Source organism: Phyllobates terribilis, unplaced genomic scaffold (genome assembly GCF_046119375.1).
Source record: "Phyllobates terribilis strain yellow unplaced genomic scaffold, ASM4611937v1 Scaffold_5__5_contigs__length_657084704, whole genome shotgun sequence".
NCBI lineage: Eukaryota > Metazoa > Chordata > Amphibia > Anura > Dendrobatidae > Phyllobates > Phyllobates terribilis.
This window is the reverse complement of record NW_027362765.1, coordinates 654729279-654744627: the sequence shown is the minus strand read 5'-3', so window position 1 is coordinate 654744627 and position 15349 is coordinate 654729279. Positions and strand designations below refer to the sequence as shown.

Sequence of the window (15349 nt, the reverse complement as noted above, 5' to 3'; positions counted from 1 at the left end):
CAGTAAAAGACTGGTCTATAGTTTTCTCATTAAAAAGCTGCTGATAAAACTGGTGAGCTTGGTTGAGCATACCTTCAGTTGTAGTTTCACCCTCTAATTCTGTTATCATTTCCTTAGCAGCAACTACTTTTTTAAAAAAAAATCTTGAGCACTTTTCATTTTTCTCCATCACTTCAATTTTTGAGTTATAAATTATTTCCTTACCCTTCGACTCTATACTCTTTTTAATTTCTTTTTTTGTTGCTTCAATTAAATCGTCCATTTCAAGTCCCACATCTCTTAGTTGATAACAGGTCTGCAATTTAGTAATAAGCCTTTTATGCCAAGCGGACTTTTCTCTTGCATTGGCTATGCTGACCTTGATAAAAAAACTTTTTATCTTCATCTTGCTGTATTCCCACCATTCTAGCAGAGTTAAAAATTTTTGTTGTTTTGTTCTTAAATAATTAAAAAACGCTTTAAAATCTGTTCTTACCTTAGGATCTTGTAACAATGTTGTATTTAGCCTCCAAACTCCTCTTGCCTTGACAAGCCCAGGTAATTCTAACTCTGATAGCAACATCTTATGATCTGAAAAAATGTTTGGGATTAAGACAACAGATTTGACATTCACATATTGGGACATGAAAATAAAATCAATACGAGATTTAGAAGAAGAGTTCTCCCAAGTATAACCGGGATCATTACTACGGATCTCTTTCCAGGAGTCTCTAAGAAAAAAATCAGTTAACAAATCCTTTAGTTGTTTCTCTGTTTTGTCTTTTTTAGGAACGGTGGAACTCCCGCTTCTCCCTTCACCAGGCAAGACACAATTGAAATCCCCACAGAACATCAGAGGCGATGAACCAGGTAGGTAATATTGCACATCTTCAAACAACTGATGTCTCTCTTCCTTCACCGGAGAAGCATAAATGTTCAAAAGTCTAAAGTCCACACCTTTAAAACTAATATTTAAGAAAAGAGCACGTCCAGAAGAAATGTCCACAAAAGAGTTGATTTTAAAGTCATGCGACCTAAACAGCACTCCAATGCCAGAGGAACGATTTTCATTATCTCCGGACCAGATAGAGGGCCCATGAGGCCAATCTTTTCTTAAATCTGCATAATTCATATCAAAGTCAATGTTACATTCTTGCAAACAAAAGACATCACAGTCCACTGTTGACAGGTAGGAAAACAAAGCAGCCCTTCTTGTAGAGCCCCTTATACTCCTCACATTGAGCGAGGCTACTTTAATTGATGAGGTCATGATAGGATAGTTCAGGTCACACTACTGTCAGAATCAGACATAAAGCCCACCGATGTTAACGGGCTCTGCACTTCTGAGTCCGAAAAAGAAATGTTTATAGGGTCTGAAGGCCTTGGTTCCTCAGGAGGGGCAGCGGGAGCCATTGGCTTGTATTGCAGAAGACTTGGTTTTAATGGACACTTCTTGGAAGTCTCCCTGGCCACATTCTCATCAGACCTATCATCTGTTTTCCTTTTCCTACGAGTTTCCAGCTCCATTGCTTCTTCCTCCGAGCTAAATGTCCCGATTTCAGCAGAGGGACTCCCCTCCACCACCATATCACCCGGATCAGAATCAGCAGCCCAGTCCTTAGATGAAGCTTCCCTCCTCTCAGGACGGACAGGTTTCTCAGCTGGAGGTTTCTGCATAGACGTGGGCTTATGCGCAGCAGGAATAGGAGAACTGGCAGGTTTTCCCTGTGCAGCAGGCACTGAAGTGCTTGTGGACCCGCCTACAGGGGGTTGTGTTCGCACAGTAGATACAGGAGCACCGGTGGGACCCCCCTTAGCAGCAGGAGCAGGAGGGTTGGTTGGCTTCCTCTGTGCAGCAGGTGCAGACGTACCACCTGATGTACTAGCAGGCTTGGTCTGTGGAGCAGGTACTGGAGAGCTAGAAGACTGCCCCCGCGCTGTAGACGCACCCGCAGGAGCAGGAACAGCAGAGGGTTGCCTCTGCCCCCCGGGAGCAGATGGAGGCACACGGGCAGGTTGCTTTGCCAGCGATTCAGCATAGGTTTCCGCCTTTTTCTTCAAAGGACACTCCCGGAAGGAGTGACCTGGGACCCGGCAGATGTTGCACACCATCTCATTGGTACAGTCCATTGTGGCATGTCCATGCTTGTAGCACTTCTTACAGATTGCCACCTCCTCCTTGCAGTTCTCATAAGTGTGACCGAAACACATGCATTTCCGGCAGAAGAGGGGCATGTCCGGGTAGAAGAGGCGCCCCCGCTCCCTACCGATCAGGAAACTTGACGGAGGATGACGCTGACCACCAATGCCATTTGGATCTTCACAAAATTTAACAAAAAATTTATGCTTTCCCGTCCAGAGGTTTTCCTCATTCATGACCTTGTGGGAATACCGCAGTTCTGGGAAATAGTTTTGAAGAAAGCAAATAATATTAACTAAGGGAACATGAGGGTTGCTCATCTGAACCACGAGCGGCTTCTCTCCACCGGAGTAAAGGATGACAAAGGTGAGTCCTTTAAGATCCTCATCTGAAAGGTGCAGGTGAATCTGGCGGAAGAGGTTCTGGCACGCATACTCCGACTCCAGAGTCAAAGTGAAGGAACCGGGGCGATCTTGAAGGGCCAGGATGTCTTCCCTCTTTACTCCTAGGATCTCCAGCAGCACTCTCCTCACGAAAAACTTCAAGGTCATCTTCTCCTTGGATGCATCGTCCACTTCGATCTTGAAAGAGTTCTTGATGCGAAGGTCACCAGCTCTGGCATAGCGCACTGCGGCCGCTACTGCTGATGCCATCTTCAAAAGGTAGATAGGGTCGATCGCCTTCTTGGTTTCTTTGCGTATCTGCCCCCTAAAGCAGCATGAGGCTTAAGACGGCTTTTACACCGCCGATGCCTCAAGGCCAAGGGCACGATTGGCTTAGAATCCTTCTGGCAAGATGTGGTATCTTAGCCAAAAGGCCGAGAAGCGATAACCAGAATTGGTTTCAAACTACGGAGCCACCCAAGGATCCTGAAAAGTCCATTTGTGGAGATGAGCTCCTGGACTCCCGTTAAGAAGACATGTTGTCAACCTCTAGATCCCTTACATGCCTGCACTTTTCGGCTTGCTGCTGCTGCAATCCACGCGTTTTAGATCTGCATAACTCCACCTCTTTAAACACAGCACCTTCACCCCCTGCTGTTCCCACCCGCCTCAACACCGTTGGAAGGGAGGAGAACCAATTAAGGCGGGGGGTGGGGTGGAACGAGCAGCTGTCTACCCTTAGCAGGAGGGCTCCTGATTACATACCTCTCCTGCTGCTGCTGCTGCTGGCTGTCCAGCAGCAGACTGAAGGTGGCTGCTGCTGTGCACAGGTATATAAAGGCTCAGAGCCTATTATGACACGCGCAGCCAGCGTTCCATTGCCACATTCCATCTACTGCAGGCAGGATACCTGGCTGGCTGAATGTCGCTGAGAAGCTCACAGAGACCGCCATAAGCAACAGTTTAACAGAATGCCACAGACTAATCAACCAAACTTTTTGGGTTGGGTTCTCTTTTATAGTCTGCAGGCATTAAATGAAAGAAGTCAGTGTTCCAGCAGAAGGAGACAACGTTTCAGAAAAGGCATTGTAGCAAACCAAAAAAGAAATTTTAAGCGCAGCAGAGTAACCAGCGCACATACCTGTTAGCTCAGGTGAGTTTAAAAGGCTGCTGTTGATAACAAGGGCATTTGCTAAATAGATGGTGTGTGTGCAACAATATACTGAAAGGTCAATTATATTGTGCAGCTTATCTCACCACCTGTAGTTATTTAGGTGAAAGCTCCAAAATGCTTGCCTAATATGTCTGTTTATCCAAAAGGAAGTAAAAAGGGAGAGCTAGAAAGATAGCATTGCATCACATTACATGGCAATGCAATGCACAGTTGCTGAAGTTGAACCAAAATGAGCTTGTAATCTGGCTTCTGCAACTTTGAAAATGAAAAATCCAATGAGGAGAAGAAAAGCAAAGCCAAAGAGTCCATCCCAAAATCCGACAAACAAGCAAAATGAACAAAAAACATTGAATTCAATTCTTTCTGATTTTAGAAACTGCATTAAAGAAGGGGTGCACCGGTCCTGGAGATACTGCAATACCAGGTCAATGCGTGGAGTGGACAGAGCAAGCTCTTTTTCCATCTCCCTGTTCTAAAAATCCATTTAATATATGGTCCCCAGATAGGGGACGTATCAGATATTAAACTGATAAGAACAGATACTACACTTGATCTTAGCCAAAAGGCCGAGAAGCGATAACCAGAATTGGTTTCAAACTACGGAGCCACCCAAGGATCCTGAAAAGTCCATTTGTGGAGATGAGCTCCTGGACTCCCGTTAAGAAGACATGTTGTCAACCTCTAGATCCCTTACATGCCTGCACTTTTCGGCTTGCTGCTGCTGCAATCCACGCGTTTTAGATCTGCATAACTTCACCTCTTTAAACACAGCACCTTCACCCCCTGCTGTTCCCACCCGCCTCAACACCGTTGGAAGGGAGGAGAACCAATTAAGGCGGGGGGTGGGGTGGAACGAGCAGCTGTCTACCCTTAGCAGGAGGGCTCCTGATTACATACCTCTCCTGCTGCTGCTGCTGCTGGCTGTCCAGCAGCAGACTGAAGGTGGCTGCTGCTGTGCACAGGTATATAAAGGCTCAGAGCCTATTATGACACGCGCAGCCAGCGTTCCATTGCCACATTCCATCTACTGCAGGCAGGATACCTGGCTGGCTGAATGTCGCTGAGAAGCTCACAGAGACCGCCATAAGCAACAGTTTAACAGAATGCCACAGACTAATCAACCAAACTTTTTGGGTTGGGTTCTCTTTTATAGTCTGCAGGCATTAAATGAAAGAAGTCAGTGTTCCAGCAGAAGGAGACAACGTTTCAGAAAAGGCATTGTAGCAAACCAAAAAAGAAATTTTAAGCGCAGCAGAGTAACCAGCGCACATACCTGTTAGCTCAGGTGAGTTTAAAAGGCTGCTGTTGATAACAAGGGCATTTGCTAAATAGATGGTGTGTGTGCAACAATATACTGAAAGGTCAATTATATTGTGCAGCTTATCTCACCACCTGTAGTTATTTAGGTGAAAGCTCCAAAATGCTTGCCTAATATGTCTGTTTATCCAAAAGGAAGTAAAAAGGGAGAGCTAGAAAGATAGCATTGCATCACATTACATGGCAATGCAATGCACAGTTGCTGAAGTTGAACCAAAATGAGCTTGTAATCTGGCTTCTGCAACTTTGAACATGAAAAATCCAATGAGGAGAAGAAAAGCAAAGCCAAAGAGTCCATCCCAAAATCCGACAAACAAGCAAAATGAACAAAAAACATTGAATTCAATTCTTTCTGATTTTAGAAACTGCATTAAAGAAGGGGTGCACCGGTCCTGGAGATACTGCAATACCAGGTCAATGCGTGGAGTGGACAGAGCAAGCTCTTTTTCCATCTCCCTGTTCTAAAAATCCATTTAATATATGGTCCCCAGATAGGGGACGTATCAGATATTAAACTGATAAGAACAGATACTACACTTGATCTTAGCCAAAAGGCCGAGAAGCGATAACCAGAATTGGTTTCAAATTACGGAGCCACCCAAGGATCCTGAAAAGTCCATTTGTGGAGATGAGCTCCTGGACTCCCGTTAAGAAGACATGTTGTCAACCTCTAGATCCCTTACATGCCTGCACTTTTCGGCTTGCTGCTGCTGCAATCCACGCGTTTTAGATCTGCATAACTCCACCTCTTTAAACACAGCACCTTCACCCCCTGCTGTTCCCACCCGCCTCAACACCGTTGGAAGGGAGGAGAACCAATTAAGGCGGGGGGTGGGGTGGAACGAGCAGCTGTCTACCCTTAGCAGGAGGGCTCCTGATTACATACCTCTTCTGCTGCTGCTGCTGCTGCTGGCTGTCCAGCAGCAGACTGAAGGTGGCTGCTGCTGTGCACAGGTATATAAAGGCTCAGAGCCTATTATGACACGCGCAGCCAGCGTTCCATTGCCACATTCCATCTACTGCAGGCAGGATACCTGGCTGGCTGAATGTCGCTGAGAAGCTCACAGAGACCGCCATAAGCAACAGTTTAACAGAATGCCACAGACTAATCAACCAAACTTTTTGGGTTGGGTTCTCTTTTATAGTCTGCAGGCATTAAATGAAAGAAGTCAGTGTTCCAGCAGAAGGAGACAACGTTTCAGAAAAGGCATTGTAGCAAACCAAAAAAGAAATTTTAAGCGCAGCAGAGTAACCAGCGCACATACCTGTTAGCTCAGGTGAGTTTAAAAGGCTGCTGTTGATAACAAGGGCATTTGCTAAATAGATGGTGTGTGTGCAACAATATACTGAAAGGTCAATTATATTGTGCAGCTTATCTCACCACCTGTAGTTATTTAGGTGAAAGCTCCAAAATGCTTGCCTAATATGTCTGTTTATCCAAAAGGAAGTAAAAAGGGAGAGCTAGAAACATAGCATTGCATCACATTACATGGCAATGCAATGCACAGTTGCTGAAGTTGAACCAAAATGAGCTTGTAATCTGGCTTCTGCAACTTTGAACATGAAAAATCCAATGAGGAGAAGAAAAGCAAAGCCAAAGAGTCCATCCCAAAATCCGACAAACAAGCAAAATGAACAAAAAACATTGAATTCAATTCTTTCTGATTTTAGAAACTGCATTAAAGAAGGGGTGCACCGGTCCTGGAGATACTGCAATACCAGGTCAATGCGTGGAGTGGACAGAGCAAGCTCTTTTTCCATCTCCCTGTTCTAAAAATCCATTTAATATATGGTCCCCAGATAGGGGACGTATCAGATATTAAACTGATAAGAACAGATACTACACTTGATCTTAGCCAAAAGGCCGAGAAGCGATAACCAGAATTGGTTTCAAACTACGGAGCCACCCAAGGATCCTGAAAAGTCCATTTGTGGAGATGAGCTCCTGGACTCCCGTTAAGAAGACATGTTGTCAACCTCTAGATCCCTTACATGCCTGCACTTTTCGGCTTGCTGCTGCTGCAATCCACGCGTTTTAGATCTGCATAACTCCACCTCTTTAAACACAGCACCTTCACCCCCTGCTGTTCCCACCCGCCTCAACACCATTGGAAGGGAGGAGAACCAATTAAGGCGGGGGGTGGGGTGGAACGAGCAGCTGTCTACCCTTAGCAGGAGGGCTCCTGATTACATACCTCTCCTGCTGCTGCTGCTGCTGGCTGTCCAGCAGCAGACTGAAGGTGGCTGCTGCTGTGCACAGGTATATAAAGGCTCAGAGCCTATTATGACATGCGCAGCCAGCGTTCCATTGCCACATTCCATCTACTGCAGGCAGGATACCTGGCTGGCTGAATGTCGCTGAGAAGCTCACAGAGACCGCCATAAGCAACAGTTTAACAGAATGCCACAGACTAATCAACCAAACTTTTTGGGTTGGGTTCTCTTTTATAGTCTGCAGGCATTAAATGAAAGAAGTCAGTGTTCCAGCAGAAGGAGACAACGTTTCAGAAAAGGCATTGTAGCAAACCAAAAAAGAAATTTTAAGCGCAGCAGAGTAACCAGCGCACATACCTGTTAGCTCAGGTGAGTTTAAAAGGCTGCTGTTGATAACAAGGGCATTTGCTAAATAGATGGTGTGTGTGCAACAATATACTGAAAGGTCAATTATATTGTGCAGCTTATCTCACCACCTGTAGTTATTTAGGTGAAAGCTCCAAAATGCTTGCCTAATATGTCTGTTTATCCAAAAGGAAGTAAAAAGGGAGAGCTAGAAACATAGCATTGCATCACATTACATGGCAATGCAATGCACAGTTGCTGAAGTTGAACCAAAATGAGCTTGTAATCTGGCTTCTGCAACTTTGAACATGAAAAATCCAATGAGGAGAAGAAAAGCAAAGCCAAAGAGTCCATCCCAAAATCCGACAAACAAGCAAAATGAACAAAAAACATTGAATTCAATTCTTTCTGATTTTAGAAACTGCATTAAAGAAGGGGTGCACTGGTCCTGGAGATACTGCAATACCAGGTCAATGCGTGGAGTGGACAGAGCAAGCTCTTTTTCCATCTCCCTGTTCTAAAAATCCATTTAATATATGGTCCCCAGATAGGGGACGTATCAGATATTAAACTGATAAGAACAGATTTTTTTTTGATTGAAGCTGCATCCAAGGCACTGAAAAATGTGACCGAAGTCACACCAAAACAGCGCACGAGGCGAGGATTCATGTGGACCCTTCCCGGAGGAGAGGGTCCCCAATAAACCATCCCCATCCCTCCGAGCCAAAAGGCCACAGCGAGGGTCAGGGATCTCCGATGCTCTCCCTAGCCGAAGCCGGAGAAGAGCCGTTTTCGTGCTCCCAGCTTCCATCTAGGCTGCCACCCTAGTGAAGCTGGAGCCTGTGTTGGTTTCTCAGCCCAAAGCTGACCGGACCTCCGACCGGGTTTATAAAAATTCCCCTTCCTAGCCCGGAGGCCAGGAATAGGGGGGGTTGCTCAGAAAGTATGATTGGCAAAGGTGCGGCGTGCTACGAAGCCAAGTCTTTCTGGGGTTCCCAGTCCCAGTAAGCTTGGACTCCCACCAGGGTGCCTACTCCTGGGGCACATTGCTCCAAAGCCCTCACACTTACCCAGCCTAGTGACTTCGATCCTGGAGGGCCATGTTTTCCATCAGATAACTCTATGAGCCACCTGGCGTACTAACAAGTGCACCAAACCAGTGTGTAATATGCATCAATTTACTAGGGCAGCCCAAGGACAAAACTGCCTTTTCAAAAGATACTACACTTGATCTTAGCCAAAAGGCCGAGAAGCGATAACCAGAATTGGTTTCAAACTACGGAGCCACCCAAGGATCCTGAAAAGTCCATTTGTGGAGATGAGCTCCTGGACTCCCGTTAAGAAGACATGTTGTCAACCTCTAGATCCCTTACATGCCTGCACTTTTCGGCTTGCTGCTGCTGCAATCCACGCGTTTTAGATCTGCATAACTCCACCTCTTTAAACACAGCACCTTCACCCCCTGCTGTTCCCACCCGCCTCAACACCGTTGGAAGGGAGGAGAACCAATTAAGGCGGGGGGTGGGGTGGAACGAGCAGCTGTCTACCCTTAGCAGGAGGGCTCCTGATTACATACCTCTCCTGCTGCTGCTGCTGCTGGCTGTCCAGCAGCAGACTGAAGGTGGCTGCTGCTGTGCACAGGTATATAAAGGCTCAGAGCCTATTATGACACGCGCAGCCAGCGTTCCATTGCCACATTCCATCTACTGCAGGCAGGATACCTGGCTGGCTGAATGTCGCTGAGAAGCTCACAGAGACCGCCATAAGCAACAGTTTAACAGAATGCCACAGACTAATCAACCAAACTTTTTGGGTTGGGTTCTCTTTTATAGTCTGCAGGCATTAAATGAAAGAAGTCAGTGTTCCAGCAGAAGGAGACAACGTTTCAGAAAAGGCATTGTAGCAAACCAAAAAAGAAATTTTAAGCGCAGCAGAGTAACCAGCGCACATACCTGTTAGCTCAGGTGAGTTTAAAAGGCTGCTGTTGATAACAAGGGCATTTGCTAAATAGATGGTGTGTGTGCAACAATATACTGAAAGGTCAATTATATTGTGCAGCTTATCTCACCACCTGTAGTTATTTAGGTGAAAGCTCCAAAATGCTTGCCTAATATGTCTGTTTATCCAAAAGGAAGTAAAAAGGGAGAGCTAGAAAGATAGCATTGCATCACATTACATGGCAATGCAATGCACAGTTGCTGAAGTTGAACCAAAATGAGATTGTAATCTGGCTTCTGCAACTTTGAACATGAAAAATCCAATGAGGAGAAGAAAAGCAAAGCCAAAGAGTCCATCCCAAAATCCGACAAACAAGCAAAATGAACAAAAAACATTGAATTCAATTCTTTCTGATTTTAGAAACTGCATTAAAGAAGGGGTGCGCCGGTCCTGGAGATACTGCAATACCAGGTCAATGCGTGGAGTGGACAGAGCAAGCTCTTTTTCCATCTCCCTGTTCTAAAAATCCATTTAATATATGGTCCCCAGATAGGGGACGTATCAGATATTAAACTGATAAGAACAGATACTACACTTGATCTTAGCCAAAAGGCCGAGAAGCGATAACCAGAATTGGTTTCAAACTACGGAGCCACCCAAGGATCCTGAAAAGTCCATTTGTGGAGATGAGCTCCTGGACTCCCGTTAAGAAGACATGTTGTCAACCTCTAGATCCCTTACATGCCTGTACTTTTCGGCTTGCTGCTGCTGCAATCCACGCGTTTTAGATCTGCATAACTCCACCTCTTTAAACACAGCACCTTCACCCCCTGCTGTTCCCACCCGCCTCAACACCGTTGGAAGGGAGGAGAACCAATTAAGGCGGGGGGTGGGGTGGAACGAGCAGCTGTCTACCCTTAGCAGGAGGGCTCCTGATTACATACCTCTCCTGCTGCTGCTGCTGGCTGTCCAGCAGCAGACTGAAGGTGGCTGCTGCTGTGCACAGGTATATAAAGGCTCAGAGCCTATTATGACACGCGCAGCCAGCGTTCCATTGCCACATTCCATCTACTGCAGGCAGGATACCTGGCTGGCTGAATGTCGCTGAGAAGCTCACAGAGACCGCCATAAGCAACAGTTTAACAGAATGCCACAGACTAATCAACCAAACTTTTTGGGTTGGGTTCTCTTTTATAGTCTGCAGGCATTAAATGAAAGAAGTCAGTGTTCCAGCAGAAGGAGACAACGTTTCAGAAAAGGCATTGTAGCAAACCAAAAAAGAAATTTTAAGCGCAGCAGAGTAACCAGCGCACATACCTGTTAGCTCAGGTGAGTTTAAAAGGCTGCTGTTGATAACAAGGGCATTTGCTAAATAGATGGTGTGTGTGCAACAATATACTGAAAGGTCAATTATATTGTGCAGCTTATCTCACCACCTGTAGTTATTTAGGTGAAAGCTCCAAAATGCTTGCCTAATATGTCTGTTTATCCAAAAGGAAGTAAAAAGGGAGAGCTAGAAAGATAGCATTGCATCACATTACATGGCAATGCAATGCACAGTTGCTGAAGTTGAACCAAAATGAGCTTGTAATCTGGCTTCTGCAACTTTGAACATGAAAAATCCAATGAGGAGAAAAAAAGCAAAGCCAAAGAGTCCATCCCAAAATCCGACAAACAAGCAAAATGAACAAAAAACATTGAATTCAATTCTTTCTGATTTTAGAAACTGCATTAAAGAAGGGGTGCACCGGTCCTGGAGATACTGCAATACCAGGTCAATGCGTGGAGTGGACAGAGCAAGCTCTTTTTCCATCTCCCTGTTCTAAAAATCCATTTAATATATGGTCCCCAGATAGGGGACGTATCAGATATTAAACTGATAAGAACAGATTTTTTTTTTTTTTTTTTTTTTCCAAACACTCAGAAATTAAGTTTTATAATCTTAAATCATATATCACCAAACTCAAGATTTTAGTTCCATCATCGTGTTTAGATATTATAGTTATATTTTTTCATTTGAATTTTTATATATAAAGTTAAACATAACAATTCCTTTACAGTTTCAACAGTTTCCAAACAAATCACAACTGACATTACTTCACCCGGTTTCCCAAACTAAATATCCCCTTTTTCCCTTTTACTTTCCTCCCAACAAAACCCCTTAACTTCTTTTCTTCCTCCTCATGCTCTAACCGCATCTGTTCCCAATCATACTCTTCCTCATCATCTCTGAAAGTCACCACCTTCTCCAACACTTTACCCTTTTCCTCTTTTACTTCTTTCTTTTCACCAGATACTTTCCTTGATCCACAATTTTCCTGTACCGTTACCTTTTTCTTCACCTTTAAACTTTCAACTTCTTTTCCCTGCTTATTCTCCTCTATAATTATCGCATCAACTTCCTTCTTCATTTTATCACCAATATCTTCCTTTTGTCCTCCAAAGTTCTTTTCAAAAGTTCCTTTGCTGCTTTCCATGTAACAATACCCAGAACTCCCGTTTACCATAATCCTCCCATTATGCAAATTTTCTTCTCCTGTTGTCCACACCAAAAAACGTCTCTTTCCGTTCCAAATACCAACTTTGTTCCTGTATAATTTCTGAAACTTTACCATCTTACATTTAGATTCCAAAAAAAACATTATCTCCTCTATTTCCACAAACGGATTGTCCATGTAAATTATCACACTCTTCGGTTTCCCCATGAACGATGCACTTACTCCAATTTTCCCAGAATCCTCTTCACTCCAGCCTTTGAAAAAATGAATGCACTTTTCCTCAGAAACTAGAGTCACATCACAAACTTTACCTTGCTTTATTTCTTGCATACAGTAGATATCCTTCTCCAAAACTTCATATTTCCTCAAAATTTCCAGAATCCATTTTTCTTCCAAAAAAGTTTCTTCCGTCTCCCGTTTCACAAAAAAACGTAAGCATCTCTTCTTTTTCCAAAACTCCATCTCAACGATCCGTTTTCCTTCCGTTTTTCCTTTTAATCCTCCAAATGTTGCCACCACAGCTATGTGTGGCGACAGTTGCCCCCCACAGCTATGTGTGGTGACAAGGTGATCGCCTCTCGTTGCCCAGGGACTAATCCGATTCCCTAATAGCAGCAGGGGGGTTTAGCTCCACCGATAAGTGTAGCGATCCCCCCAGGCCAAGGAGCCGGGTACCCCAAGCACCTCCCAGTCAAGACTAAGGCAGCAACCGCTAGATCACTGCACTTGATCTTAGCCAAAAGGCCGAGAAGCGATAACCAGAATTGGTTTCAAACTACGGAGCCACCCAAGGATCCTGAAAAGTCCATTTGTGGAGATGAGCTCCTGGACTCCCGTTAAGAAGACATGTTGTCAACCTCTAGATCCCTTACATGCCTGCACTTTTCGGCTTGCTGCTGCTGCAATCCACGCGTTTTAGATCTGCATAACTCCACCTCTTTAAACACAGCACCTTCACCCCCTGCTGTTCCCACCCGCCTCAACACCGTTGGAAGGGAGGAGAACCAATTAAGGCGGGGGGTGGGGTGGAACGAGCAGCTGTCTACCCTTAGCAGGAGGGCTCCTGATTACATACCTCTCCTGCTGCTGCTGGCTGTCCAGCAGCAGACTGAAGGTGGCTGCTGCTGTGCACAGGTATATAAAGCCTCAGAGCCTATTATGACACGCGCAGCCAGCGTTCCATTGCCACATTCCATCTACTGCAGGCAGGATACCTGGCTGGCTGAATGTCGCTGAGAAGCTCACAGAGACCGCCATAAGCAACAGTTTAACAGAATGCCACAGACTAATCAACCAAACTTTTTGGGTTGGGTTCTCTTTTATAGTCTGCAGGCATTAAATTAAAGAAGTCAGTGTTCCAGCAGAAGGAGACAACGTTTCAGAAAAGGCATTGTAGCAAACCAAAAAAGAAATTTTAAGCGCAGCAGAGTAACCAGCGCACATACCTGTTAGCTCAGGTGAGTTTAAAAGGCTGCTGTTGATAACAAGGGCATTTGCTAAATAGATGGTGTGTGTGCAACAATATACTGAAAGGTCAATTATATTGTGCAGCTTATCTCACCACCTGTAGTTATTTAGGTGAAAGCTCCAAAATGCTTGCCTAATATGTCTGTTTATCCAAAAGGAAGTAAAAAGGGAGAGCTAGAAAGATAGCATTGCATCACATTACATGGCAATGCAATGCACAGTTGCTGAAGTTGAACCAAAATGAGCTTGTAATCTGGCTTCTGCAACTTTGAACATGAAAAATCCAATGAGGAGAAGAAAAGCAAAGCCAAAGAGTCCATCCCAAAATCCGACAAACAAGCAAAATGAACAAAAAACATTGAATTCAATTCTTTCTGATTTTAGAAACTGCATTAAAGAAGGGGTGCACCGGTCCTGGAGATACTGCAATACCAGGTCAATGCGTGGAGTGGACAGAGCAAGCTCTTTTTCCATCTCCCTGTTCTAAAAATCCATTTAATATATGGTCCCCAGATAGGGGACGTATCAGATATTAAACTGATAAGAACAGATACTACACTTGATCTTAGCCAAAAGGCCGAGAAGCGATAACCAGAATTGGTTTCAAACTACGGAGCCACCCAAGGATCCTGAAAAGTCCATTTGTGGAGATGAGCTCCTGGACTCCCGTTAAGAAGACATGTTGTCAACCTCTAGATCCCTTACATGCCTGCACTTTTCGGCTTGCTGCTGCTGCAATCCACGCGTTTTAGATCTGCATAACTCCACCTCTTTAAACACAGCACCTTCACCCCCTGCTGTTCCCACCCGCCTCAACACCGTTGGAAGGGAGGAGAACCAATTAAGGCGGGGGGTGGGGTGGAACGAGCAGCTGTCTACCCTTAGCAGGAGGGCTCCTGATTACATACCTCTCCTGCTGCTGCTGCTGCTGGCTGTCCAGCAGCAGACTGAAGGTGGCTGCTGCTGTGCACAGGTATATAAAGGCTCAGAGCCTATTATGACACGCGCAGCCAGCGTTCCATTGCCACATTCCATCTACTGCAGGCAGGATACCTGGCTGGCTGAATGTCGCTGAGAAGCTCACAGAGACCGCCATAAGCAACAGTTTAACAGAATGCCACAGACTAATCAACCAAACTTTTTGGGTTGGGTTCTCTTTTATAGTCTGCAGGCATTAAATGAAAGAAGTCAGTGTTCCAGCAGAAGGAGACAACGTTTCAGAAAAGGCATTGTAGCAAACCAAAAAAGAAATTTTAAGCGCAGCAGAGTAACCAGCGCACATACCTGTTAGCTCAGGTGAGTTTAAAAGGCTGCTGTTGATAACAAGGGCATTTGCTAAATAGATGGTGTGTGTGCAACAATATACTGAAAGGTCAATTATATTGTGCAGCTTATCTCACCACCTGTAGTTATTTAGGTGAAAGCTCCAAAATGCTTGCCTAATATGTCTGTTTATCCAAAAGGAAGTAAAAAGGGAGAGCTAGAAAGATAGCATTGCATCACATTACATGGCAATGCAATGCACAGTTGCTGAAGTTGAACCAAAATGAGCTTGTAATCTGGCTTCTGCAACTTTGAACATGAAAAATCCAATGAGGAGAAGAAAAGCAAAGCCAAAGAGTCCATCCCAAAATCCGACAAACAAGCAAAATGAACAAAAAACATTGAATTCAATTCTTTCTGATTTTAGAAACTGCATTAAAGAAGGGGTGCACCGGTCCTGGAGATACTGCAATACCAGGTCAATGCGTGGAGTGGACAGAGCAAGCTCTTTTTCCATCTCCCTGTTCTAAAAATCCATTTAATATATGGTCCCCAGATAGGGGACGTATCAGATATTAAACTGATAAGAACAGATTTTTTGATTGAAGCTGCATCCAAGGCACTGAAAAAT

At 44.7% G+C, this 15349-nt stretch overlaps 8 non-coding genes and 1 pseudogene across 8 annotated transcripts; all 9 read right to left on the bottom strand.

Moving 5' to 3' along the window:
- Nucleotides 1-4063: 4063 nt before the first annotated feature.
- On the bottom strand, nucleotides 4064-4254 carry LOC141149012 (U2 spliceosomal RNA). Its single transcript, XR_012245325.1, has one exon. It is a non-coding gene; the product is annotated as a U2 spliceosomal RNA (small nuclear RNA).
- Nucleotides 4255-5369: 1115 nt separating this feature from the next.
- LOC141149011 (U2 spliceosomal RNA) lies at nucleotides 5370-5560 on the bottom strand. The gene has a single exon (XR_012245324.1). It is a non-coding gene; the product is annotated as a U2 spliceosomal RNA (small nuclear RNA).
- Nucleotides 5561-6678: 1118 nt separating this feature from the next.
- On the bottom strand, nucleotides 6679-6869 carry LOC141149009 (U2 spliceosomal RNA). The gene has a single exon (XR_012245323.1). It is a non-coding gene; the product is annotated as a U2 spliceosomal RNA (small nuclear RNA).
- A 1115-nt stretch (nucleotides 6870-7984) lies between these two features.
- Nucleotides 7985-8169, bottom strand: LOC141150212 (U2 spliceosomal RNA). The gene has a single exon (XR_012246476.1). It is a non-coding gene; the product is annotated as a U2 spliceosomal RNA (small nuclear RNA).
- A 524-nt stretch (nucleotides 8170-8693) lies between these two features.
- On the bottom strand, nucleotides 8694-8809 carry LOC141151123 (U2 spliceosomal RNA; annotated as a pseudogene).
- Nucleotides 8810-9924: 1115 nt separating this feature from the next.
- Nucleotides 9925-10115, bottom strand: LOC141149709 (U2 spliceosomal RNA). Its single transcript, XR_012245998.1, has one exon. It is a non-coding gene; the product is annotated as a U2 spliceosomal RNA (small nuclear RNA).
- A 1112-nt stretch (nucleotides 10116-11227) lies between these two features.
- Nucleotides 11228-11421, bottom strand: LOC141150626 (U2 spliceosomal RNA). The gene has a single exon (XR_012246776.1). It is a non-coding gene; the product is annotated as a U2 spliceosomal RNA (small nuclear RNA).
- Nucleotides 11422-13853: 2432 nt separating this feature from the next.
- LOC141149008 (U2 spliceosomal RNA) lies at nucleotides 13854-14044 on the bottom strand. Its single transcript, XR_012245322.1, has one exon. It is a non-coding gene; the product is annotated as a U2 spliceosomal RNA (small nuclear RNA).
- Nucleotides 14045-15159: 1115 nt separating this feature from the next.
- Nucleotides 15160-15341, bottom strand: LOC141150194 (U2 spliceosomal RNA). The gene has a single exon (XR_012246459.1). It is a non-coding gene; the product is annotated as a U2 spliceosomal RNA (small nuclear RNA).
- Between the last annotated feature and the right edge of the window lie 8 nt (nucleotides 15342-15349).